At 41.0% G+C, this 26674-nt stretch overlaps 1 protein-coding gene across 5 annotated transcripts in view; it reads left to right on the forward strand.

Annotated features, from left to right (window-relative positions):
- Window positions 1-26674, forward strand: part of GRM7 (glutamate metabotropic receptor 7) — a 317615-nt gene that overhangs the window by 107232 nt on the left and 183709 nt on the right. The gene's annotated exons all lie outside the window — the stretch shown is intronic.

Here is a 26674-nt window from a genome sequence, read left to right on the forward strand (position 1 = left end):
GCTGTGCTGGTAAGGAAAAATAAGCAGATTATGTCATTCATTATTGGTGATACATGGAAGGCCTATCTCCAGAAGCCTTCAGTGATATATCCCGATAAGGAACCTACCATCATTGTACAAGAATAAGCTCTATTGTGTTCCCAAAATGAACTCGCAGATCTCCCACCCTGTAGCTGCCCTGGCATTGCGTTAAATAAAAACATCACAACACAATCTACAATTCACTTACTGAATTACATAAATCACCAGCCAGATTAGTGAGTGCATGAAAGGAAAGGACTAGGACGGGACAGGCGTTGCTCTGAAGCGGCCATCGGAGGTTTCCATCTCCTCGGTTGTTGCAGAGCTGGTTCCACAGCATATGCTCTGCTTTTGCAAATTGCCTGCGCTATCTGCGAGGTGGAGCGACAGCTCGCTCCCAAACTGATGGATCGCTCTTGGCAGCATAATCCAAGGAGTGAGCAGAGAAGGCGGCTGCGCTTAAAAGAAAGGGGCTTTAGAGAGGGGAATCTGGAATTGTTTCATTATGTTGATATCACAGAAGGAACCTATATTTGCATAAATTTGTCTGTTCGTTCGAATGCATATTTATGTGGTATTAAAGAAAATGGGTTTGGATTTAATACTGCAGGAAGTGACAAATGCCAGTGTTTATTATAATTTAAAATTGACTTTATTTGCAAATATCCACTGTTGCGAAATCATACCAGAAATGTGTTCTCCATGCCAAGGACAAACTCTAGTTGAATAATACTGTATCATTTTATAGCCTTCTGTAGAATTAAATTAATGATAGGAGCTGTTCATGTAGTTAACATGTAATTCAACATCCTTCATAAAAATAAAGCATAAAACCAAAAGAATACCCTGCTTAAAACAGCTTTGCATGCAGGGTGATAGAGGTCATAGATTAAGACACTAACAGGGATAGTGCATAAACTTTCTTTCATATATGCAGCCTGCCTTGTCTGGAAACTGGAATAATCCAATCCCCGGTGCTGCCTCCGATTCAGTACAGCCACTTTTTCTTCTTAGGGCTGCGCTGAATTTTTTTTGTTACACAGATAAAGCTTAGGTGACGTTCTGAGGGGATTTAATACCTGTCAACAAGTTCCCTGGGTTTTTAAAACCCTGGGAAGTGCAAGATCCTGTTGTCTAGATATTTAATGGAGCAGTGCTGCCTGGAGATACAGGTCCCAACCTTGATCCCCTACAGGGAAATGGCACCTTGTCCCCCAACTTCAGGGACCAGTTGTGACTGTCTCCCAGCTGCTGTTTTGTGGGGTCATGCTGCAATGGGATTTGCCTGTGCTCTGGGGGACGTGCCCTGGAGGGTTCAGCCCTTTTCGGGTTGCTTTCCTGGTGCCTGATGTGGCTGTGTCTCCTTGGGGACATTTTATGCAAAAGCAGTGATTAACCAGGCTGTCAGGTGATTGCTGTAGTATCAGGGTTTGGAAAGAGCCTCCTGAAGAAGCAATAAGCAGCAATAATTTTACTGACTCAAGTATTCAAAAAGCGAGTAGACGGGGTACTTCAGGACATGGTTTAGTGGGCATGGTTGATGGTTGGACTCGATGATCTTGAAGGTCTTTTCCAACCTAAATGATTCTATGATTCTATGATTGATTGTGCCAGTTCTCCCCAACATGGCCCCTTAGGACCATGCACATCTGCCAGGAGCTGGAACAGTCCTGGAGCGGAGGTAATGAGTCAAAGTTTGAGACACAGCAGCAATAAGGAGTCATTATTAGCTCTCAGACAATTGCCTTATATCTCATAATCAGTGTATTTTGGCAGAAAGGAAGATTTACTCCATAGGTACCAACACGTTTATTATCTTTGGCCTCGCATCTGTAGCTAGCTAATTATCCTAAATTCAGTGTGTTATCCAAACTTGTTTCTGATTCAGCCAAGATCTTAGGAATTGTGAGGATGAGTAGAAAGTGCTATCCTTGCTTAGTTTTCAAATATGCTTTAGCATATAAAGACTTTGCTTGATCCTTTGAGTTAATAATTCTTCACAAAGTGACTTTTATTATGAGTACTTCAAGCGAGTTTGAATATGTCATTGTGGCAGGAGATGAAGATTTGAAACATGCTCTGCAGTCTGTGGGATTAATAAATTAGGGGAATGGTCTAATTATGGAAAATCTAAAGGACAATTTCAGATTATTAATGAAACTACCAAATACTTGAATTTCAAAGATTAATTCATCTTTGATTTTTTTTAAAGATTAATCTGTACCAGAAGGTTAATTGCTATCTGTAAGAAATATATATATTGAAGTCGTTAGCAAAAGACCACTTGAATGCCTCCTAACAGATAAATGAAAGATCTAGTATGCGTTTATTCATCTTTTTCTCCTCCAAAAATTGCCCATTTTCACAGATGAGTACACTGGCTGCTTTGCTTGTGGAGACTTTGATGCTCACTCCACAGGCTGCAGCACAAACAGTGTAAGGAAGGGGATGCCCGGATCTGCAAACCTGTACACCTGCTGACTTTAACCCCTTTTCTGCCCTTCCAACTCCAAGTTGCTCCCTTGTCCAACTTCATCTCAGAAATAAGTATTTCCGCTCAGCAAGGCTGATTTTGAGCACAGTTCTGCTTGTTTGCACAAACTAGACCTGTTGTAGAGCAGTGTGTCAGTAACAGAGTATCTTAATCTACAAGCTAAGAATTATTTTAGATGATGATGTTCTCAACCATTTGGAAGGACTGGAGAAGAATAATTCTGGAAAAGCATGCCTTCTTTCTCTGTGTACTAAAGACATGATAAAAAGGGATTAAAGCTCTTGTACCAGTGTGCCAATATGATTATATATACTGAAGTTTCTTCTGAAGACTTTTAGTTGCAGTGTCGTATTTGTTAAAAGGCTATCATCACCTTGACAGAACAAAAAAGAATAAACTTTAATCCACTTTAACATAGGAAGCACAACACTTGTGACAGTCTCTTTATCTTCTTTTCTCCTTTTTTTGCTGAAAACTTTTTTGAAATATTCATTTCTTTAATTCTTCTCTCTCCATGATCCTCAAGTGCTGCACAGACATCTGTTATGTAAGCTTGAGAACATCTGCATGCAGCAGGGACGGCCTAGATGTACACGCTGCAGGAGCTGAATTTGCTCAGAAACAGAAGAAACATCAAAAAGTATTCATTGGCAGGGCAAAGAAGAGACCCTTGAAATTTTGACCCTTCTCATAAGTAGAATTTTTTCCAGCAATGATACTAAACAGTATTTCTTTACTATCCCTCAATATAAACTTTAATTTCTTCTTTATCTTGTTTCTCCCAGCTTTATATTTGCTAGTAAAAAACTTATGCATACACACCTATACGAGACACATTGCCCTTATGTCTAACAAGTGTCACTCCACCAAAATCAGATGAACCACTTTTTTGCATGCAGTTATAATTTGTGCATTAAATAGTATAATCTTCTAATGCATTGGTTTCTTTACAAATTAGCTATGTACAATTAAATATCTCCTACAGAAATTATTTTCTACGGGTTTGTTATCTGTAGCAAAGACTGTTTTAAACCCCCTTAGCCACCTGAATGTGAAAATATGACAGCTTTTCCTAAAGCCTTGGTATTTTTCTACACTGACTTTTGTTTCTAAAAAGATCTGAATCTTTTGATTTGGGTTTTTGGTGATCTGAATCATCTCATGATACTCTCTGTGAAATCCTCAACGTGGTATATCATAATATGGTGCTCTAATTCAGTACTTATCTTCTATGGAAGCTGACACTGTTAAAAGCCAAGAGCTGCTATATCATCCCTCAGTGATTCACGCAGCATTTTGTAGGCTCCTGTAGGTCTGTTCAACTGCCTGCTATGATCCTGAATCTGCATTTTTGTAATAGAACGTAATTTTTATGCTGTCTGTTGGGAATTCCATTAGCACAAATTAGTGCTGGATAACATGAGAGTTAAATCATTGCTACGAGGGAGTTGTACAACTGTGTTTTAAGAAGGGAGAGGAGACTATTCTGTCTCTATATCTCAAATAGAGTACCAATTCCTACTGCCAAGTAGAAAATCCTGATTTTTTTTTTGTCTTACATTCTGATGTTAATGAAACATCTTTCTTTTTTTCTTGATCCATTAAAACCCTACTGAATGGATTTAGAATACTCATTACAAGGAGCAGTTGCTTTACAACATAACCCAAGGTTAAAAGAAGCCCAAAAATGAGAAAGGAAGGTGAAAAAAGTGATGCCACTGTGATACACTGTGGTGGGCAAAGATTGCATTGGCTATGTTAATAAATAACAAATACTTATGATTCATTAGTGAAGCTTTGCACAACATATTGGCAATGGGTGATACCACACATCATCCAATGATGCCCAAAATTTATGATCTATGATTTCTATTCTTTGTGGCAGCTAACAGAACCCAACTTTTAACAGAGTCACTGTTCAAATATTCATGTGAATGAGTCATTGTTTTGGAAGAAGATGGGCTAAGGTGTTGTACTGTCCACTGTGATGACTGTTTATTTCTTTAGCTGAAGGAATAGCATTTTGCAAACTGTGCTCATTGGATCTCCCTCTGCCTTAACCCAAGGGGCAGAAACCTCCTCCAGCATTTCAGTTAGAGCAAACAGCTGAGCTTACATGTTGACAAATTGGTCTATAAATGTGTTTTTGCAGTGCAGTCCAAAAGCCAGCCTAAGAAAGCCAGACATTGTCGAAGTTGTGCTTAGCACGTATCTCAGGTGCTGTCACTTCAGGGATCAGCAGCTCTTGGGGGGGGTCACAGACCCCAGTGCTTTTATGGAGTTTGAGGGTATAGAGCATGGTTCAAGGCTTACAGAGTTTTCCCAGTGAATTACTGGTCCTGCAGACCACTCCCTTTGGTGCTTTTCTGCCTGGTGGGCGGCTCAGTGTCCGCAGGAAGGGATGGAGGTCTCTGGGGGAATGGAGAGGCAGCAGTGCAGGGCTGTTCCTTTGTCTTTGGTTGTGTTAAATGATTATACTTTTGGATGGGAATGGGCTTTATTCATTTACTTGAGAGCCTGTGTTCTGGATCAAATATAGCAAAAATAAATATATAAACCAGTAATGAAATCAAGTGATTTATATCTGAGCACTTCAAGTGTTTTTCATTTTTCTTTTTATTTTTCTCAAATATCCGTACATCTGTCCCTTTTGGTGTTCAGTGATGTTATGTTAAATAACAATGTTATGAAACCTATTCTTTTCCTTCCTATGTTTTGTCAAATAACAAATGTTTTGTCATTTCAGAAAAAAGTCAAGAAGAATTGCTTTCTAAAGTTGTACCAACTTGTGTTGTGTGCTGTAGTCTGTTAGGTTTAATAATTTTAATAGGATTTTCTTTTAATTGTAACTGATCTAGTAGAAGATGCACTGGACTTGATCCTCAAGGGTGTTTTGGTTTGCATTTAGAGTTTAATAATATACTTCTGTTAGTGGAAGAGAAAAAGCAAAGTGTGTCTCTGCAAAGTAAATCTGTTACTCTGTGTGCATGGTCTATGCGCTGTGGCTTTTTTTAATAAATTGTGAGAAGTGATGTTGTGCGGAGGAATGAATGGGTGATGTCCTTAAGGTGATGACTGGACTTCTGACTTCCTTGTGATATTGGGTAAAACTGATTAAGTGCCTGGCTTAGATGTTGAAACCCTCTAGGCACCTGCCTGTATTTTTAGTTTATCAAAACGTTATGAATACAATCTTTACCTCTTTAGCAAGGCGTCTTCCTACTTAAGACATAACAGATGTCCTAAGTTAGTTGGCTCTGTTCCCTGTGCAGTAACGAAGAGTGATGAGATCTGAGTTGCCCTTTTGAAACATCTATTTCTCTCTCTTGACTACACAGGGAGTGTAGGCACCGAATATAAGCATGTCATTAAAGAATTTGAATTTAAAAAAAAAATCCAATCATTGCTATGTATGTGATATATTTATTTTCCTATCTTTTGTCATCATTGGAAGATTAATAGCTGGTGTAGATTTATAGGGTTCTTATGATCTCATCTAGGAAAGCAGTGAAGCTGATGGGCATTAGGAACTGTAGACTGGTTTGAGTTGGAAAGGACCTTAACTATCATCTAGTTCCACCCCCCCTACCCTGGGCAGGGACACCTTCCACTAGACCAGGTTGCTCAAAGTCCCATCCAACCTGGCCTTGAACAATTCCAGGGATGGGGCATCCACAACCTCTCTGGGCAACTTGTTCCAGTGCCTCACCACCCTCGCAATGAAGAACTTCTTCCTTACATCTGATCTAAATCTACCCATTACCCCTTGTCCTATCACTACATGCCCCTGTAAAAAGTCCCCCTCCAGGTTTCTTGTAGCCCCCCTTTGGGTACTGGCAGGCTGCTCTAAGGTCTCCCCGGAGCCTTCTCTTCTCCAGGCTGAACAACCCCAACTCTCTCAGCCTGTCCTCACAGGAGAGGGGCTCCAGCCCTCTGATCATCTTCATGGCCCTCTTCCAGACTCATGCATGGAACACATGGTTTGGATACATACCTGATAGCACTGCAGCATCAGAAGCCTGTCTGCTGAAATATTGTTATAATTCTGTGATGGAACTAGCAGGGGTCTGAGTAATTCCTCTTTCTCAAATAGACTCATGAAAAATCAATAACATAGAATCTGGGGAGAAGGAAAGAGGTAAAGATATGACATTATGATTACCCTCGTGTCTGCTTATGTGAAATCTGAGACCAGTTCCATGCTGATACATGCAGAAACTTGCACTCTGTCCTCCTGAATGATCTCACACAGCTGGTTTCTTGACGAAGTATTGGATAGCTGTAACAGGCTGCTGTCACAATTATAGCATAAGTCACTTTAATGATAAATATCTGCCTTTTTATGGCATTTATTGAACGTTTGGAGATTGCATTTCAAGGACAGAATAAAATTCAAATAGGCAATTCTTGTTACTAAACAAATAACTGCCAGCATCCTTTAAAAATGTTACCCCAAATTTAATAAAACATTGCTTTCATGGTTATGTGAAATGTATCATGTGGATTTGCTGAACACAAGTGATAGGTTAAGTCCTCATTATCTCAAAGTAGAAAAATGTATTGTTGAGCCTTTATTTTTACCTGCAAAGTTGGACACCCCCAGGGAACACTCCTGCATTTCGCAATGTGCATGCCCCATGATGCAGAAGTGAAGAAGTTGGTTTGATGCAGATTCAGTAAGTTATTCATCCCAATCCAGTTTTTTTCATTTGTTCTTTGGCAGATTTTCTGCATCTCAAGGGTAATACGTTCCTCCTGGTAAAGATAGCAGTATGGAGTAGAATTGGAGAAGCAAGAGCATTTGGGTTTGTTCTGCATCCATTTTCTGCTGGGAAGAATAGAAATTTCAAAAAAAACAGTGCTGGAAATATTAAGGAAATGGACAAAAGTATGTTAATGTGCATTAGGAAGCTTGAGGACAAAGTCCTATTGAAGTGCAAAAGCTGACGTTTTGGGCAGGAGTAGGGGGAAAGGAGAGAGTTCAGGTTTACTGAACAAGAAAAGGAAGGAACAAGTCTGTGGAAAGAGCAAGAGAGGTATGAGGATTAGGAGAAGGAGAGACGAAAAGCTGAGAAGCCATAAAATGAAGGTTGATAGAAGTGGCTGGGGTTGCAAAGATTGATCCATGGCAGGGAAAAAAATACCTATGAATAAGGAAAACTTACCACAGAGAGTGGGCTTAGACAATCAATCACATTTGTTTCACCAAAAAAAAAAATTATTTCAGAAACAGAATTGACTTTGATGGTGAAAATTTAAAACTTCTGGAAGATAAGATAGTAATTCTTTCCAAAGTCCCTTTTTTCTGCCGGGGGGCAATGAACCAGACTTCCTAGACAATTACATCTGAGTGCCTTTGCTCTTCAATACACTTTTTTCCTGCCTCCCAGCCTACCCAGGGGAAGAAGTGGAGCCTGTGAATCCTGGCTCCCATTTCGCCTCCGCCTACGGTGCCTATTCCAGTGTGTGCTGCAAAGCGTCTTGTCAGTTTTCCTGAAGGAATAAAATGAATTTCATAAAAACCTTCTGCAGAGGAAGACCCTGCTGTCATTTTGACTTTCCCCATGGAAAATAGAAATATTGTGATTACACTGAGATTTTCCCATGGGATATGTCTGTTTTGCAAAGTAGGATGAATTTGTTGGAACGTCATTTGGGACCAGCTCTAAATGCATTTCTGCATCTGAAGGGTAATATATAATCGAATGCAGTAAGTTATTCCAGTTTCTGTCACTGAAATCCTGCATCCCAGGAGGAAATACAAAATATTGCCTCATCTTGTACCTTCCATACTTCACAGTCCCTTTTCACTTTGTGTTAATGCAAAGAACAGCTTTCATAGCCATGGGGGAGTAGCAGCACATAAATAATTCTAAGATGCCTCTTCCATCATGCGCGCTCCCCTGCCTTCTTCATTCCTTATCCTTCCTTAGACAACAGAGGATGACAAACGTCCTGAACCCTTCACACTCTTGGAAGATGGCTTTCATGCATTGCTAGTGATCTTCCGGGCATGCCAAAAATATTCCCTGGTCTGTCTCCAAAGCTATCTAAGCCTTCCTCAGACCAGCTTCCTTGTGTAGAAAAAAAAGATCAATGAGAGGAGAAAGTCACTCTAACCAGGTATATGTACCCTGCTTTGCAAAATCATAGCAGGTAGTAAATTATGGTCAATGGAGTTTATACTCTTTTCTTACATGTTCTTAGGAAAGTTATTTATCAAGGCAGTGTTTGAAATACCTGGACTATTTGCTCCAGTATATTCAACAAGTTATCTGAGCTGAAAATATGAACTGCAGTACGCCATTTTAAGTGGTTTACACATCTAGCCAGGATGTTGGGAAGATATATGTACACTGTTTATATTGCAGGCTGTTCTGTTTCCTTTCCCTTTGGTGTTTCAAGATTCATATATTTTCAATCTATAAGGAATCAGGAGGCCATCTGGCTTGCTCTCATAACGGAGACTATTGGCATTATTTTAACACTTTTCCATTGATCATTATTTAAACAAAAACCTCATGCTGACAATACCCCTCCCTCTTTCTGGACAGGTGCCTTGGCTGGTCCTGTATCATGTGATGCTGCTGGTGTTTACATCCACACAGGTAACCTGACGTGCCAGCAGCAAATTGCCCTGTGCGAAACATGGTGCTTTCAGTATTTCCCGTTAGCATCATTTTTGACCTGTTAATAACAAAAAGTTGGTAAAAAAGCAAATTATTCAATTATTATCAGAAAAAGACTTGGCATGTATTTCATTGTGTAAACATGGAGATGAAACAGATTAAACTTTGGGTAATAGAAAGGCAACTCAAACATGCAGATGTTCATTTGAAATTTGAATTGGATTTTATGCTGACACTGGATGCTGCAATACGCACTGAAGCCGTCTCCTTACCCGTGATAAACGGCAACACTTCACTAGGTTGCTGTTTGTTTGGGAGAGCCCAAGGTTGACAGAGAGAGCAGGCATCCGTAGTCTAGATTTGTTTTTAAAATAAGATGTTCTGCTTAAGGTTAGACACAGACATTGTCTTTGCTGCCTGTGAAACGCAGCTCACTTGCAGGAAACGCGGTTGCAGCGTGGGTCCCTTGGGGGCTCCGGCTCCGCTCCCCAGCGAGCTTGCCGCCATCCTTTAGGCAAATGCAGCCTGATGTAGGATTTAATAGAGCTGATGAAGAGTGTCTCAGAGCTTGTCGCGCTGCTCTGCTCACCTGCCTAAGACTGGGAGCCGTTCCAGTCGGCCGTTCCCCCATTTCTGTGCTTGAGCTGTGGTCTGTCGGTACTTCCTCGTGCTGCTTTGCGAGAGCGAGTGCCACGTTCTTACAGTGATGGGGCTAGGCGAGCCGCTTCTCTGGGTACCAGCACAGTCCTGCCGATGGCCTGGCACTGAGATAAAGGAAAGTGGCTTCCTATGAAAAATAAAAGATAGAAGTGCTTCAGGTTGCTGCTTTACAATAGAAGACTTTATCCAAACGCAAAAAATCTGGAAGTGGCTATCTCAGGCTACGATCAAGAAAATACTCTCTTTAAGCATTGGTTAAAGATAAAATATAATTTAATTCCCTGAATGTATTTTGTTTCTCCCCTTAATTTCACTAATCCGCATGTCTAATCAACCCTTTAATTAACCCTCAGTTTATCTTATATCTATATTTCATTCCTTTTCCAGCCTAATATTTTTTTTTTTCCCCCCTCAAATCACTTTGTTCTCTTTCTTCACAAGTATCCCCAGCGCTGTCCTTTGGTCCCACGCCTGTTCTGCTTGTTCAGGACCTCCCCCAGGATAGGACTGACATTCCAGCTGAGCAGAGCAGAGCAGAGAGGAGGCAGCTGTGCTCCTGCCTGCCTGCTCGGCCAGCTTCTGCAGAGCTCTGCTGTACCTGCTGCTGCACCAGCCCCGCGGAAAGCAGGTCTTCTCTTGCTGTCTCTGCCCGTCTGGGGCTAGTCAAAAGTACTTTCCTTCAGCTGATGAAATTCTGGCTCTGCTGTAAAATGGTGTCTTCTCTACCTAAACCCTTGCATCGTGGCAGCGGTGGTATTACTGCATCAGTGAAAAGACCATTTCAAAGCAAGCGGGACTGAGCCCAGTGTACTCTCAAGATGTGTCTATACTCAGTTACGATTAATTCTAATGGCTCAGCTTCCTCAAGACGAAGGCCCGTGTTGAGCTGTGTTGCTCAGAGCTTTCTAGGAGAGGTGTCCTCCAGTTAAGTTCTACACCGGGAAGTCAGGAAGCTGACTGTGAGCTTGCAATGCAGTAATCCCAAATATAGCAGCTTTTCTGCTTAAAAAATGAAGGATTTCACTTAAATGATCATGTTTTAAGAAGAGTGCAGGGTACAGATGTGAAACAGCAGGAAGCTTTTTTTGACGGCTTTTCACTAACTTTTCTTTGCTGTTGATATATTTCTTTTAAAGCCAATTTTATATTCAGGCAAAAGAAAGTCTAGACAGATTGTCTAAAAACTTTTATTAGCTAATTAAGAACATACTGCTGGTATATCACTGCTGGATAACGTGGACTCTGGTTAAGAAATAGCCTTCATTTGTTGCAGCATGTGCCTTTTGCCAAGCTTTCTTCTATTATTATTTGGAAGGTCTTTTTTCATATCTGACTATTTCAATGTCAAAACCAAATGCCACTTGAAGTCTTATGACTGGACATCTGAATCTATATAAAGGAACCTGAGTGCCTTGGTTTTTTTCCAAAGTACTGAGCATTTGTGGTTTCCATTCAAATTGATTGGAGATGCAGTTGCTCTGTACGTGCAGAAATCAATCCAGCCTTAAATAGTTGTGTCTCAACGTTCTGGCCTCAGCATTCATGTAAGGTAGGAGGCTGACAACCCTGAAAAATGCAGCTCTGGCGCCGTCGTGCAGTAACCCGGTGACGAGTCTTATCAGAGGCAAAATCCCAGAAGGAGTCATGCTCCCAGAGGTAATACTGTTCGCTTTGATAAGTAACTCATCTCTGGTCTGAGCCGGCTGGTTTATCAAAGAAGAGCTTTTAGTTGGAAGTTGGGATGAGGCATGTTTTCTTTGGACACTTCTGCATCAAAATGGGTCTTACTTTGCCAGCTCAAACTGCGTGATAAGAATAGTGTCCTGTCTACCCTGAGCCAGGATGAATTTAGGCTTGGCTATTCCCAGGCTCGAGTTTTTACCTTTTAGTAATTCCCTGAACCAGTTCATTTCTTGTGTTCTTCGTTCTTAGGAAAGCACAGCATATTCATTACAGCCAGAACTGATCTCAAACCTCCAATTGCTGTAATCAAATAACTTTTATTTATTAACATCAGGAGGGGAGACAGAGAAGCGGCATCACAAAATTGCAGCCAAAGTCGATAGTACACAAGCTGTTCCTTGAAATAAACATCTTTTGAAATATCTCTACAGAAGCTCTGAGAAAGTATAGCCCCTCTCTAGGTTCTTCACACTTAGATGCCCTACAATGCCACCGCTCCATAAGATGCACTAAAAAAGCAATTAGCACTTTTGAGTGCTTTGCAAAATTTTATTAGTCTTCTGGCTCTTGAGGCTCTGGCGAATAATGCTGTTTCACTCGAGGTTTCTTTGATGCGGGTTTTTTTCCCCTAGTCTTTACCAAGAACAAATACAAGAGCTGAGTTACAGTGCAATCAATCCAGCAATTTACAATCTTACTTCCTGAGAACTTTAAAACTCATTAAAAGCACCACCTCTTTTTAAAGCCACACCATGTTCTTTCTCTGCTTCCCTCTTCTTCCTTTCCTTGCATTTGTGTTACTGCCTCTGAGATTCTGGATTAAGGGCAGCAGGAACCTCAGTGTCCAAGGAAGTCATTCATTTAACTTGAGAACAAATACATCTTCTAGGCCATCTCAGCCATTTCCTCAGATTTCACTGGGGAACAGGGAGAAATCATTGGCACTTTAGGATTTAAAAAAAAACCAACCAACACTAAAAACCCACAAAACCAAACAAAAAACAGTTGCTTGCAGTGGGAGAGACTGCAATTGCTGTAGCTTGGGACTGTGCCAAAACCCTCTTTTATAGAAATTCTGCTTTGGAGAAGTACAACTATTTTATTTTTAATTTTTTTTTTTTTTTCTCCAGGGCTACTCATCCGTTAAAGGGCCTTATTATTTGTGCAAGGCCCTTGGTGATGCTGACTTGAAATGCCCAGAGCTGAGGGTCACGAGCTGACCAGGAGCAAAACAAATGCTTTGGAGTGCATGTGCAGCGCTCGGTTGGGTTTATTAATATTTATGGCTTACACGAGTAACCTGTTGGCCGCTGATTGCCTCCTGCCTGCCTGCCTGCGCGGAGGCAGCAGCTGACGTGGCCTTGGCAGCCCCAGGCAGCCGCTGACACTTCCCACCAGAGCTGCACACCCGGGTTTTGCCACTTCATTGATGCGGAGCAGGGCAGTGCTTGATGCTAAAGGATGTCTGCTCCATGTCGGTGAGCGGGAGCAGAGTGTGGCCCTGAGTAAAGTAACAACTGAATCCAAAGATAATAATCTTCCCGATTTTTGGTGGAATATATATTTCTTTTATATTTTATTAATCTCTGGCTTCTGAGCATGTCCAAGCTCGGCGAGCGCTCCTGCTCGGCAGCACACCCTGCAGCGAGCAGAGAGCTGCATCCATGGTCGGCATATGCAACTCTTCCTGGTTTCAGCCCTGTATTGCACGTAAATGAAGCAAGATAACGTCGTGTTTTGTAGTTGCTGTTTGATTTTACAGAGAAATTTCAACGACCTCCTGAGCATGAAAAATAAAGCACATTCTTTTTATCATTTTTCAAATTCAAGCAGGTTTCAAAGCAAACCTATGTAGTTTTGTCAGCTTCAGAAAGCCTTTCTTAAAGCAGAATGCTATTGATTAAGCTCTAATGACATCTTTTTCTTAAAAAGGAGCCAAGAATCATAAACATTAAAGATAGGAAAGATGTAATTTGGATGTCATTAGTACTTAAGCTGCTTTTGTCTTTAGTACGTGAATGTGCACAGGTGTATTAGCAGATGGGTTTGAATATAAGATTTTTCCTGCCCCATCCTATATAAAAAATGGTTGGAAATGTCTGGTATTGAAAGCTTATTTGCAGATATGTCCTTTGCTCATCTAAGCGGTTGTGTCATGAATTGATCTCCATGCAAGAGGAACTCTCTCTTTCTCTCCTTTTTTAACGAGCCAATCTCTCTCTCTAATGTTGCTTGCGATGGCAAATCCATATAAGAAAATCCTTTCCTAGCTAAGGTCTCGATCCTGCTATCAACAGCACGCAGACGGACGGCCGCATCCGTGCGCTGTCACCTACACGGTGGTGACCGAACTGGCCACGGGCACGGGGGCTGCCTGGGGACCCTGATATGGATGTGGGACTGCTCAGGCAGCAGCGGGTATAAATCACTGGTGTCCACTTCTGCTGCCCCAATAGGTCAGGGGCTGGCTTAGTGATTTTGCCCATGGTCTTCAGAGTCTCTTTAAGGGATTTGCCTCCAATTTAGCTTTCAATTTTAAGGAGAAAGCATACAATTATATAGATTTAAAGCTTCCCTTCCTCTCTGCTCCAGAAGTAAAGATGTCTTCTGAAATTAATTATGTTATTCTGTACTTCAAGAGCATCTCTGCAGTGTAATACATATTGGATATGGCTTAGTGTTCCTGCAGGAGACCTCTAAATGTGCTTGTTGTGTGGGACAGAGGGGACAGCTGTGATTCACAAATGATGCATATCTCAGCCTTGCCTCTAAAATGAGTGCTGTGGAACAGATGGAAAAAGGAAAAAATTCACACTTTTTCCCAGGTATGTTTATTACTGAAATATAGAGGGTTACCAGTTTCTTTTTCAAGTTTAGTAGGTACGCTTTGTCTGTAGGTTTATTTACTGTGGTACACAATTTCATTGTGTGCTGAATTACAGGGAAGAGCATTACTAGGGAATTAACCTAGCAAAAGTGGTTGACACCTCCAAATATGCAAATACAGTCATATAAAGGAAACCAAAGAATTGGGGACAGGATCAGAAAAGTGCAAAATCTTAAATATTCAAAGGCAAAGTATATGACAATGACATGATCAGGCAAAGAGTCACATTATTTTAACTGAGAGCCATATTTAGAACACCCTGGGAGAACATTTTCTGGGTAGCTGTCTGCCTAAGTGAGAAAAATGAATTACCTTCTCAACTTCTGCTTTTCATGATTCAATGTATGGACTTGGGGAAATGGTTTTAGAACAAAGATCAGCACTGTCATTACATCAATATGACTTACTGCAAAGTGTTGGGCACTGTGGCTGGAGATGGAAAAGTTGCCAGACTAAATTAATTAGAGGAGAAGCATGAGGAGTAATTGGCAATAAGTGCTCATAGATGTGGTCACTGGCATTCTAGCATGTAAGGAAGTCTGCAATTGTCAAAGCATATATCATACATGGGGAAAAAACATCTTTAAGTTCTGTGAATAACCTTTGAACTTTGTTAAAGATAGCTTTATGAATAAAGGATACCGTGGGTCTTTGAAATAATATATTTCCGTTTGCAAATTGTAGCAACTGACACCAAGTCAATAAAGGTAATATGTTATGGTGTCTCAAAGATTAACAGAAAATAGAAAAGTAGCTTGCACATCTCTTACAAATGTGTCTATCTGTTCCTTTAAGAGGCAAATTAATTAGATTGTAAAATTTAGCATCTTCCATGGAAAGAGGGTGGGCGTGATGCTGCCCAGTCACACCTGCAACTCCAGCACTTCACCAAGAAGCATACAAAAAGTAGAAGGAAGAGCGAACTCTGCAAACGTTCTGTGCTGTGGTTACAGGTGTATTCATGATACGCCTTCATACAGTGCAAACAGTCTTTGCAGCAGGGATCCAGATGTGGTCAGACCTACCTGTTGAGCTGTAGCCCCTCCTTTCCTATGAGCAGTTGAAGGGAAGAAAGAGCCAAATATTTTGTTACCCTATTTGTTGGGGTTAAGGGTATTTTGGGGGGTTAGGAGCAAGAAGGGTGACTGGTTGTGTTCCGGGCCAGCTTGTAGCTGTTCATGCTGCAGGTTGCATATTTCTGGGACCATCTTCCTGCTCACATGTAGGGAGGTATGAGGGAGTGCTCACATGCAGCAAAGCAAGGCCAGCATCTGCTCTGGAGATCACCAGTAATAAATCCATCCCATCTCGTTAATAAGTCCATGTCCCGTGGGCATGTAACTTGGCATACCATCAGCACTCCAGAACATCAATTGACTGTGGCAAACTAGACAAAAAGGAGATACATTAGTCAGGGGGGATGAAGGAGGAGATGATAGACGGCGACGTACAGAGCTCTGAGTCTGATTGGATTGTACGCAGAGCAGTGCATGGTATTACCTCCCAGCGCTCTTGCCAGACACAGTTTCTTAAAATAGTTTAAAGAGAGTTTTAGGACGAGAGGAAGCATCATCAGAAAGGATCCTTCTTGCCAAAACCAGGGATAATAGAGAGACGCTTGAGGAAGAAAGGTAGGAGCAATTTGGGGCATCCCTTCTTCATCAGGGGAGTGATGGGGCCAGATCCTTAAAAGAGAAAGAGAGCTTGAAGCTAAAGCAAATTGGAAATGAAGCAACTGAACAGATTGATTTAGTCAGTGAGGCAGGTTATTTAATGATGGCCTTTCAATTTAACTGGATTGGGCTGAGCAAGGAGTAATGCTGACGCCAGTGGTAATGGCCCCTCTTCTGCATCATTTCCAGAACATCATTAACAGGCATTTGCCACTCCATGGTTTTCTTTCTCTTCTTATTCCTGCTTGAACTACAACCTACAGCACAGTCATTGATCTCGTCACCACTTTAATTTGGATTGTTTGCTGTGAATTGTAGAGTTAGCTCTTCTTCAGTCCACAGAAACATATATTTATATGCTGACTATCCTTAAGGAAGACCAAATGCTTCTCAGACTTGATTTAAATATAGAATTAAACTGAGATTTTAGATAAGAGTTCTTAAGGCCTCATTAGTGACATTCAGGAATAGTTATTTTATGTGCATGTTTGTGAGGAATTATGGCAGATAAAAACCAACATCCGAACTCAGATGTCTATTTTAGAAAGGTCTTACTATTTTTGATATAAACATACCCATGTGAAAGAGAGAGCAATTTCTTCCCTTCCAGTCACATGTGGATTTTTTTAATATTCTTTTAAGTGTAAGGAGGAAACAATGAATACCATTTAAGTCAAAGTGATTCTTCTTCTCCCACCATTTAAGTCATCAGTGCACCATTTGCAATGTCTTCAGTTTGCAATGTCAGACTCGGGGTTTCTCATCTTGCTTCTCAGACTACAGCATCACACAGCCTAAAACTGTGTGGGTGTCTATGTATATATGTATATGCATATATATAGATGTATGACCTCATTCATGACTTAACACATCACTTCATCTGTGATGGGAATGGGTACTAGTATACCTGTATTGGAGATGGAGAAATAAGATACAGGGGAGCTCAGTGATTTTCTCAGAATGTCACTAAGAGCATTTGGCTGATAAAAAATTTGAATGTAGCTATCTCCAAATTTATTCTAAACTGCAGTAGCATGAGCTGGAAAAGCTTACAGCTTGTAAGTTTAAGACAAGGAAACTCTTCCTGGTGAAATTTATTGTAAAAAAAAAAAAAAAAAAAAAAAGGCAAAATCTCATGACAGGTTAAACAGCAGAGGAAGCTGGGTTTGAGTTGCAATGGCAGGAGTCGGTGTCGCACAGGGTTTGGAGCAGGGGCAATGGTAGAGTGCTGAGCCAGCACCATCAGATGCCTTGCTGCTGGGTAGTACCTAAAGATGCTCGGGCTGAAGTTTGGGTATTTCTGCGCAGCACCACATGGCACAGACAAACACCGGGTGTTTGCACTGCAGTTCCAAGACTCTGGTGAGGCTGAGACAGCGGCTGCTCTTTGGTGTGTGGTACCCGGGCAGCCTGGCACGCGTGCTGTCCCGGTGCAGACGATGCCCTGCGGGCTGGCGTGCCCTGCATCCCCCGGAGCGGTGAGACCACAGAGCGCCGCATGCTGCAGCGCAGGGCTGCCAAGGCCTAGTGACTTACAGTAAGGTGTTTTTTAAATAGCTCTTACACACCTAAGTAACTTAGCTGTGGAAATTCAACCCAGTTTCTCTTCCGCTTGGTCTGGGGGCATATCTTTTTTTGTTCAGGGCAAAATTCCAGCTCTTGGAGTCGTTTGAGAGATTTCTAATCCTATTACAGTGGAATGGTGAAAGTTTTCTTTGTGAGTCTTTAAACATCCTTATCAAGTGTAAATGTCTCATTGCTTTGGCAGCTGATGTTTTCCTTGAAAAATTAACTCTTCTATAAAAATGACATACTTTCAGTGAGATAAGCCATTTGATTCTGTCAGTTCATTTTCTGAGCTTCCAGCCCCAAATCAAATGCGTTTAAAGGGAAGCTGTTCGGTCATCAGTTAAGATACTATACACTATTCATTTCCATATTATTTAAATAAAATATTATTATACCATTCTCCTTTGCATGACAGGCTGACTTCTTTTTAATAAGTTTTATGTAAACATTCAAGGACTCATGTTTTCTATGAAGATAAAACAAGGAAATACACTGGCAGCAAAATGGAACTTGGTCAAATATGGAAAAATATTGACAGGAAAAGGGACAAGATTAAAATCTGACGTTTGGGTTTTTCACATCACCTTTGGTATTTCTCCAAAGTGCCTATAGGTAGTCTTGCTTTCATTATAACTAAATCTTCCATTTCCATTGATCCAAATCTTCTGTGTCCGTCAAAAAGCCCCAGTCACTGGGAGAAGGATTCCAACACTGGGAATAACATGCTGCTGATGAGAAGATAGATGCGCGATTGCTTTTGATATATAATGGTTTTTTTATTTGTTCTATATGCGAACATTTTTGTGTTTGGCTATCTCAGGGTCACTAGGTATAAACCCAAACTGCCTAAACAGGACATTTGTGTTACAGTTTGGGGAGCTGCGAAGCAGCAGGGATGGGGTGAGGACGCGGGCTCCATCGATGGGCAGCGCAGCCCGGCCATGGGCCGGACCCCACCACAGCTGGCCGAGCTCTGCGGCATGGAGGCAGATGCGAGATGTCCGGGAGGATGAATCCTGCTGGGTTGCCTGGTGATTGACAGAGTAGCTGTGAATGTTGTGTCACATCATTCATAAAAATGTTTCTGAAGAAGCTTGGGAATGGGAAAATCAATGCAAATAGTGGTGTTTCTCTCCTGATTTCCTGCGTATGGATAGGAGCCCCTGTGCTGCGGGATGGAAACAAGCCTGGTCGGGGAGGGAAGGGATGTAATTATTCAGCACTGGACAAACCCTGAGGTTGCTTACAGAGACTTAATCCTCCCCAGAGAAGTACAAGTGTGTTGAGAGAGCGCATTACAGTTAAACTTGATTATAGAGAGCAGCTCAGTATTTCTGATAAAATCATTAATCTAATTTTTGTCTAATTATTTCTACTCTTTATTCACTGTTACAACCGTCCCACATTACTTTCAAGCTGGTGGTGAGGCTGAGAAGGCTGATTAAATTGCAAAGGAGACTTTTAAATGAAAGGATCCATATCTAGCTACACTCATTATCAGTTCCAAGAAATTAAATCTACCACAAATGATTTACTCTAAAACAAATCAAATAGGTGTTGGAAAGACAAAGGACAGAGTGGCCATCCTGATCGAAGGAAGCAGCGATCGAAAAAGAACCAGATAAAACCCAGACCTGCCATAAAGTCTCCGGCTTTCTCTGCAACAGCTTGCAGCTTTGCACAGTGAGTCTATGCCAGTGAATCCTTGTGTTGCCTTGAATGTTGTGCAAGTAAGTTGCACAGTAGTGCGCAATGTTTATCTCAAGGAACTGAAAATGCTATTTTTCCGTAAGCTCTTTTATTACTGGCTGTTACATAAGACCCTCTAACACTTACGTTAGACTGTATAGATTGCTGTTCCCTTCTGCAGATTTATGTATTCATTATTCCTTCAAAGATGTAATGAAAAAAAAACCTCTAGAAATTTACTTTTGCTCTAGCTGAACCCAGACATAAACAACATCATCGGGGCAGAGGTGTTCCTCAACAGGCTGATGCACAGTAACTTACCGTCCTCTGCTTTGCCTTAAATTGTATGTATTCATCGGAATGTATCTCTCTCTCTCTTTCTCTCTCTCTTTTTATATTTTTTTAATATATATTTATAGTTATATGATGTATCTTGAAGATCAGCATCTTCAGCTTGATCACTGCTCATCCATGTTTCTTAAACCTCATAGATTAGTGGCATTATTGCACCAGCCTTCTGCCTGGCCCCAGAAGGAGTGCAAGGACAAGGGTTGTTACTCCTGCCCATTGGGTGGTGGGGCGGCAGCGTGGGAGAGCCAGCCGGGAACACCCGGGGAGCCAAGTTAGCTGCACCATGCTGTGAAATCCAGTGCCACTGTCTGGCCCTTGTTACGTTCCTCTTTTGGAAGGAGGATGGCAGAGGCAAGGGGTGGCCGCTGTCGCGTTCCTGCTGTTGCCCATGCAAACACCCCAAAACCGTTTTTTTTTTTCCATGTGAATAATGCATGAAGCAAAAGTGGTGCTGAGCTGAGCTGGTTCATCCCCTCATGGAGCGCAGGTCGGCGCGGCAGAGGCACCGCCGAGGCGAGGGGAGGTGTCACCGGCTGGACTTTGAAACAAACCTGATGAGATGGGACGAGGGATGCCGAGCAGCCGAGTGCCTGTGGACATGAAAGGAAGCAAGTTGAGTAGATGCTTGTTACTATGCTGCCGTAACCAATTTGTTTGGTATATGAAATCTTTAGAAACGAGCTGCTGAGTAAGGATGTACGTGAGCAGTAAGAATATGCCGTTACTCTATCAAAATTATATACCCACTGGCCTAGCTCATGTGCAGACCTCCCAGTTGGTTCAGTCTGCTCCCTGGCAGGCTGCCTGGAACAGATGTTACCCTTATGTTTAAAATAATAATTAAAAATATTTTAAAAAAAAGGCAACTCCCCCAACCTCTACTTCATTATTTTAAAAATGACATGTTGCATGTTGTTCAGAACATCCCTGGGCTTGCTCCAGTCCACCAGCAACAGCGTGCGGTCAAACATCCAGCACTGAGCAGAGCTGGAGGCTGAATCTGCAGCTGTGCCGTGGGTTAGATCCATGGCTTTGGCCAAGGATTTTGTGGAATATTCCGAGGCTGGTTGAGGTCAAAAGTCAATGAAATTTTTCACCATACAGTTTCAGTTTCCCTGAGGGTAGCATCGGAGTGATGTAAGTTTACTTCATGTTTAGGCTTCTAAATATTCTCAGTTAATGGCTTTGAGATCCTCCTGGAAGAGGCTGCAGGGCAATAAGGCTGTTGTTAGGTGAGATTGTTAGACACAAGATGTGATCAAATATAGCAGCTCTGTACAAAATCACTGCACTGTAAGATGTGCTGGTCCTCGCCTTGCCTTGTGTTTCAGGATCTATCCATATGGCCGTTTAACTAGCATTTTATTTTGAGTTTTAAGTTTTAGTTAGCCCTAATTCACACATTTATAAAAAGTTTATCGTTCTACTGTAAGTTCATTTTTCGGGCAAAAATGACGTGAATGTGCAACTTCATCTTATCTCAATGCATGCTGATGAAAAAGTTTAGCTGTGCTCTGGCTGATCTTGAATTTTAAATTAGCCTGAAGGAAAACTCAATGCAGGAAATTATGCTTTTTATAGGAAAGAAAAGATGAGACTTGTTCTGAAAACTTTCCATAATCTTAGACCTATGCAGTTAGGTAAAGTCATGTTGTCGCCAGTACCCAGGTTGCAATGATGTGTTCAGGTTCTGAAAGAAAACCAGCCAGATTAGCTGGATTTGCTAATCCAAGAATTCACGCTAACTTAATTTCAATTCACATTTTCAACCTCTAATTCATGTCCAAATGACAAATCAATCTTTGGTTGTTTGGTTGTTTGGGTTTTTTAACCTCCATTTTTTGAGCCAAAGGAAAAGTACAAGAAGGCATTTTCTGGTACAAGAACTTTCAGACTCCATAGTTGGCTTAATTGTGCTCTGGGTTTGTGAAGTCTCAAGAAAAGTCTTTCAAGGGCAATCCTAAATTCTCTCCTTGCATGGGTGATCCAGATGACAAGCTTCTTTCCACTTCCTTGATTTTTTCTTTTCATGTGCTTTATGAAGAGTTTGAATTAGTACAGAGGAAAAAGAAGGGTGAAGGGTTCTATTGTGTTATTTTTAAAAATTAGGCCTGAATTTTATTTTCATTTCACACTCGTTTTTGTATGTGTACAATTACTAATTAACAGACAAAGATAACTCTGCCATAACAATTTCTAATAATCATTTAAATAAAGAAAAAGTAATTAAAAGCACAGAATTCTAAAAATTTGTTTTCACGTGTGTCTTAACGTTTGTAAACGTGTTCTGGAGTCAAACTGGCAATAAAAATGGCAGTGCAGGGAAATCTAAGGAGTGGTCTATGAGACATTGAACTCATTAACCCAAACTCATAAAGCATTTAAGCACCAAATAATTCTATTAACTTTGGTGGGCCTGCTAGCGTATTTAGTGTAATGTGCAGGCTTTGGGGTTCTGCCCTCTTGGGCCTTATCATTGACACCTTTCTCTATAAAGTACTGCCTATATCCATGGGAGAAATCAATCGGAGTGTGCCGCTCTCACATGCTTCACTTTCCATAGCCGTGCTCCATGTGGTATATGCTATGTACTTACTAGCTATGAATTTTTTTTACCCAATCAGATCTGCAGATAAAATGCAAAAATTAAGAGGTAATTACCTTCATCATTATCTTGAGCTCTCATAATGTTTCATATCACAAGTGCTTATTTTCTTCTGAAACTGGAGCAGAAGTCTTTTCTTTCCTGCTGCACGCTCCTTCCCCCAAAGCTGCTGTCAGCTGGTGCAGCTGCGGTGGGTCATGTTGCTGATGGAAACGGCTGCATTTCAGTCAGCAACTGGAATGCAGGTAAAAACATTAACTTTTTTTTAGGTAAAGTTGTACCTGAGGAGTGTGCATGTCTTGGGGTTTGTGAAACTTTGATATATTTGGAAAAGGTCTATGGGCATAGTCAGATTTTTATACCAGTAATTGAAATAGAAAATAAAAAACATACAACTCTTACCTGGAACAAAGAGTGTTCCTTAACATGTAATTTTCATTTACTCTATACATATATATGTATAACTTCGTAGCTTTACATAATCTTTTTCTGGCTGGTGTTAATTGAATTAGTCATGCTTACAGAATACTAAAAAGATTTGCCTATGGGAACTTCTCTTAGGTTTTGAGTCAACAGTCAATTCACAGGATTTTGTTTTAGTTAGTGACTTCTTTATTAAAATAAACAAGATTACTGACAGGGAGAAATGTTTTCTCTGTAAGTATTAACAGGAAGGATGGGAAATGCTAAGGTAAGGAAACAGAGATGAACAGAGATGGATTAACGTTTCTGCATTGTTATAGGTATACATGTTATTTTGGCAAGTGTATCCTTTTGCAATGTTTGTTTCTGAATTGTTTTATCCCCTTTGGCTTTTCTCTTCCCAAACAGTAGAGTGGTTGGGTGATGGCAGGTAATAGTTTTCTCTTGTTCTCTTAATTCTTTGACTCTGCTTAACCATAGTTTGGTATCTGGTGCCATCGCTTGCTCCCCCAGTGATGAAATACATTTATTGGCTACAGCCTCAAGATCTGTAACAAATCAGGATATATGCAGAATACCACTTTTTAAGCTCTTCAGTGATTTATTTTTCAAGATTTGTTTTGCTGTTGTGTCTTACCTCTCCAGTAGATAGTTGCATGGCCAGTTTTTAGGGTCTGGTTTGCTTGAGAAAAGCCTTTTCCTTAATGTCTATAAACACATGAGCTTCTGAACTTACAAAATGTCCATTGACTTGTGAGCTGACTATCAATAACTTGGATAGAGATAGAGTGCTGGAAGCCAGGAATGAGCTCCAGGCTCGTCATTCAGATCTCATGTTTGTAAGTCCATAGCTTTATCGCCTGTGACATTTTAATCTCTTTTCTGCTCTTGGAGCATAGACAGTGAAAGGGATACAGATGACAGGAGCAGGCTTTGGGGGACACCCCGTGGCTTATCCACAGGGAGATGACCTTCCTTATGGTGTGTCTTGTTGTTATTATTTCAAACAGGTCCTGCCCTCCCAGAAGAGCCTTGTAGCCCCAAACTGGCCCTCTGCCATGGTCCTGCTGCAGCTCTCCCACTTTTTTCTGCTCTTTTAAGAGTGAGACCATTCTGAGGTTGGTGCGTGAGCACGGCTCACTTTCAGGTCGTTAGAGGATGGCTTGTTCAGACAAAGCCACGCAGAGCTGATGTGAGGAGATGATGCCTGCTGCTTGAGAAATAATATAGTTGGGGTCACAGTTGCAAGGCTTAAAATGGGTACGAATAATGAGTGTGGGCAGCGAGCTGCACAGGATAGGCTCATTGCCAGGCTCTCACTAGTCTTACGCTTGCAATTTGGAATAATCTCTCGGTAGTACATTACTCTCCTACCGGGGCTGCAGAATCCCATTTGCCCTGGCTTTGCTCAGCCAGCGCCTCTGTGTGTGCATCCAGCACTTCAGGGACGTGCCCCGTTTATCTGGCCCTCTTGAGCCAACGAGGAGGCTTCACCTTGTTTGTGTCCTTCTCAACATGATGCAACACACGTTATGTATCACTATGGAAATGGGGGTCTGTGGGAAGGATGTTGCAAAATAAAGCTGTAAAAATGACTGTTTTGCAAATAGCATGTTCTAGGATTGCCAGCTGAGTTATATGTGCATCTTTTGTACCTTTTTTAAAATCAGATACAATTCAACCAAATAACCAAAGTTTTTCTTCTGCTTATGTCACGCTGATTTAAAGCATGGACCTGAAAGCAATGGCTGTGTGCTCTTTGGGAAATGGCAGGCAGGTGAGGCTGCTACTGAATTTTAGGGAAAGAGAGTGACAGCCAGAAAGGAGAACAAGAGGTCCGTCGTTTTGCAGGATTAACTTATGACAATTACAGGGTAACAGAATAACAAGAAAATGGCTTGAAATTATTTTGATGCATCTGTCTTCCTATCTTACCATGTTTGCTGCTTCTGCTAAATTGATAAAAGTTGGCAGGGACTGAAGGAAAAGTTCCATCTCCTCATCCCCATAGGTCAGCAATGGCTGGCCCTGTAGACTGAAGTTCTTCGGTGTCATATGAGTGTAAAAGCAGTAAGATTTATGCCTCAATATGAAATAATAAGATTATTTTTCATTGTTGTGTCCTTCTGTTGAAAAAAGAATAGATCTGTGAATTTGCCTTACAAATTGGACAAGTCTGGAACATTTGTTCAAATTTGATTTTTATAGCTCAAGAGTGGCACGATAACCAAGCAAACTACATACATTTATGTTTATGTTCTACAAAAATAGTGAAAGGCAGTGTGTGCTTTTCTGTACTAAAAGTATTACTATGTAGGTCAACTAGGATCTGGACCTATTATCGCAAGTGACATTGCCAAAGAAAAAATCAACAGAAAATACAAGAAGCTTTGAATAAGAATATCATAGGTACCGACTCTGTATTTAATCCAGAAACAATTCTTTAGGCACTGTTCAGCACTATATTTTCCTCGCCTCACCTCCAGACTGTCTACCAAATAATGGTGGTAAAAATACCAATTGTCATTCACCTGAAACAAATAGATGTGTTAAAGTAGTATAAAAATAGATAACTGCTATAATGCTGTCAATTTACGGGAAATTCAGTGTGCTTTTTTTAGATTATCTCTCTTTTTGCCTGAGTGGTTGGGCTTGGAAGTCCTTTGAAGCCTTTGGAAAACAGTCTGCCTTTTCTGAAACTGATAAAGAAATTGCAGATCTGATTGAGCTCTGAAAGGACCTGGTACCTGCTCCCCTTTGAGTCAGGGGACAAAGCTGATGGTACGCCATCCTGGGAGATGCTGTGAGGACAATAGGAGGGTTCGTAGGGTTTCACCTGGAAGAGGTGGAGCAGCTAGTTTGCCATATAAGATATGTTAACATCTAATAAAATGAGTTATTTAAAGAAAAAGTAACCAAGAAAATGATTGAAACATTAAAGGAGTTGTCAAAAATTCTTAGATCTTTCAGCCTATCATGTTTTGAATCTAGTGAGTGCTTGCATGCTTTACTGCCACTGTGCTTTGTCTGCATAACCTGTTCCTGAGACAGAAAAAAATGGTCTGTCTTGTCCTGTCCTTTGTATGTTGGGATTGGGGCATCTGGGGAGTTGCTTAGCTGGTGGTGCCCCAGGCCTCCGATAGATTCAGAAGCAGGAATAACATGTTTCTAGAATTGGATTTCAGATGCAAATACCAAGAGTATTTAACACAATCAGAGTAAGTTTTGACCTTACTGGGAAACAAACTGGTTTTGTTGGTCCCCATTTCCTGCTAATGCCAGGTCTTGGCTTCTTCAAAGACACAGGTAGAACCTCCTTGATATTTGTCATTTCAGACCATTTCTGAATGATTTTCTAGGGGTTTTTTCAACATGCCAGATGCTCCAGGTGCACTCAGCCACCATTTCAAGAAGGCAGGTGTATAGATCTTTAATGAAGCAACAGAAATGTCTCATATCATGTTTGTGTTGTGCATGATCCTATTCTTTTCCTTTTGGGGAAAATACTGTTGGGACAACTACAGTAAATTCTCAATAAACAGCTTTTGTGTTAATGAACAGATTTGCTTGCATTTGGATTTAACCACATTTGAAAGCTGACTGTGGCCTCATAGTCCTTTGTCCTGAATATTATTTCTTATGTTCTCTTCGGATTTGGAAAAAACAGTTCTTAGGGCAGATGAACGCTTCCATCAAATGCCAGTTTGTGTAGTATGACCCATCCTGCTTATCCTAAATGTAGGTTTGTATTAACTGTTCATGCATGATAGAGTCAGTCCTATCCAAAGAGCTTTTAAACTCTGCTGCAAGGACTAGAACATTCCTTTAAAGGCTCCTAATTTTTAACTTTAAAAAGTTTTACTATGTGTCATCATTATGCAGTAAGACTTAAGGGAGAGGTTTCTAATGAGCACCAAGTTCCTGCGGAGTAGTGTAAACCTTTTATTTGTCTTTTGTGGGGTCTGCTGGTGCCAGTGTTGTAAAGCTGAA

The sequence above is a fragment of the Harpia harpyja genome, chromosome Z, assembly GCF_026419915.1.
Source record: "Harpia harpyja isolate bHarHar1 chromosome Z, bHarHar1 primary haplotype, whole genome shotgun sequence".
Taxonomy (NCBI): Eukaryota; Metazoa; Chordata; class Aves; order Accipitriformes; family Accipitridae; genus Harpia; species Harpia harpyja.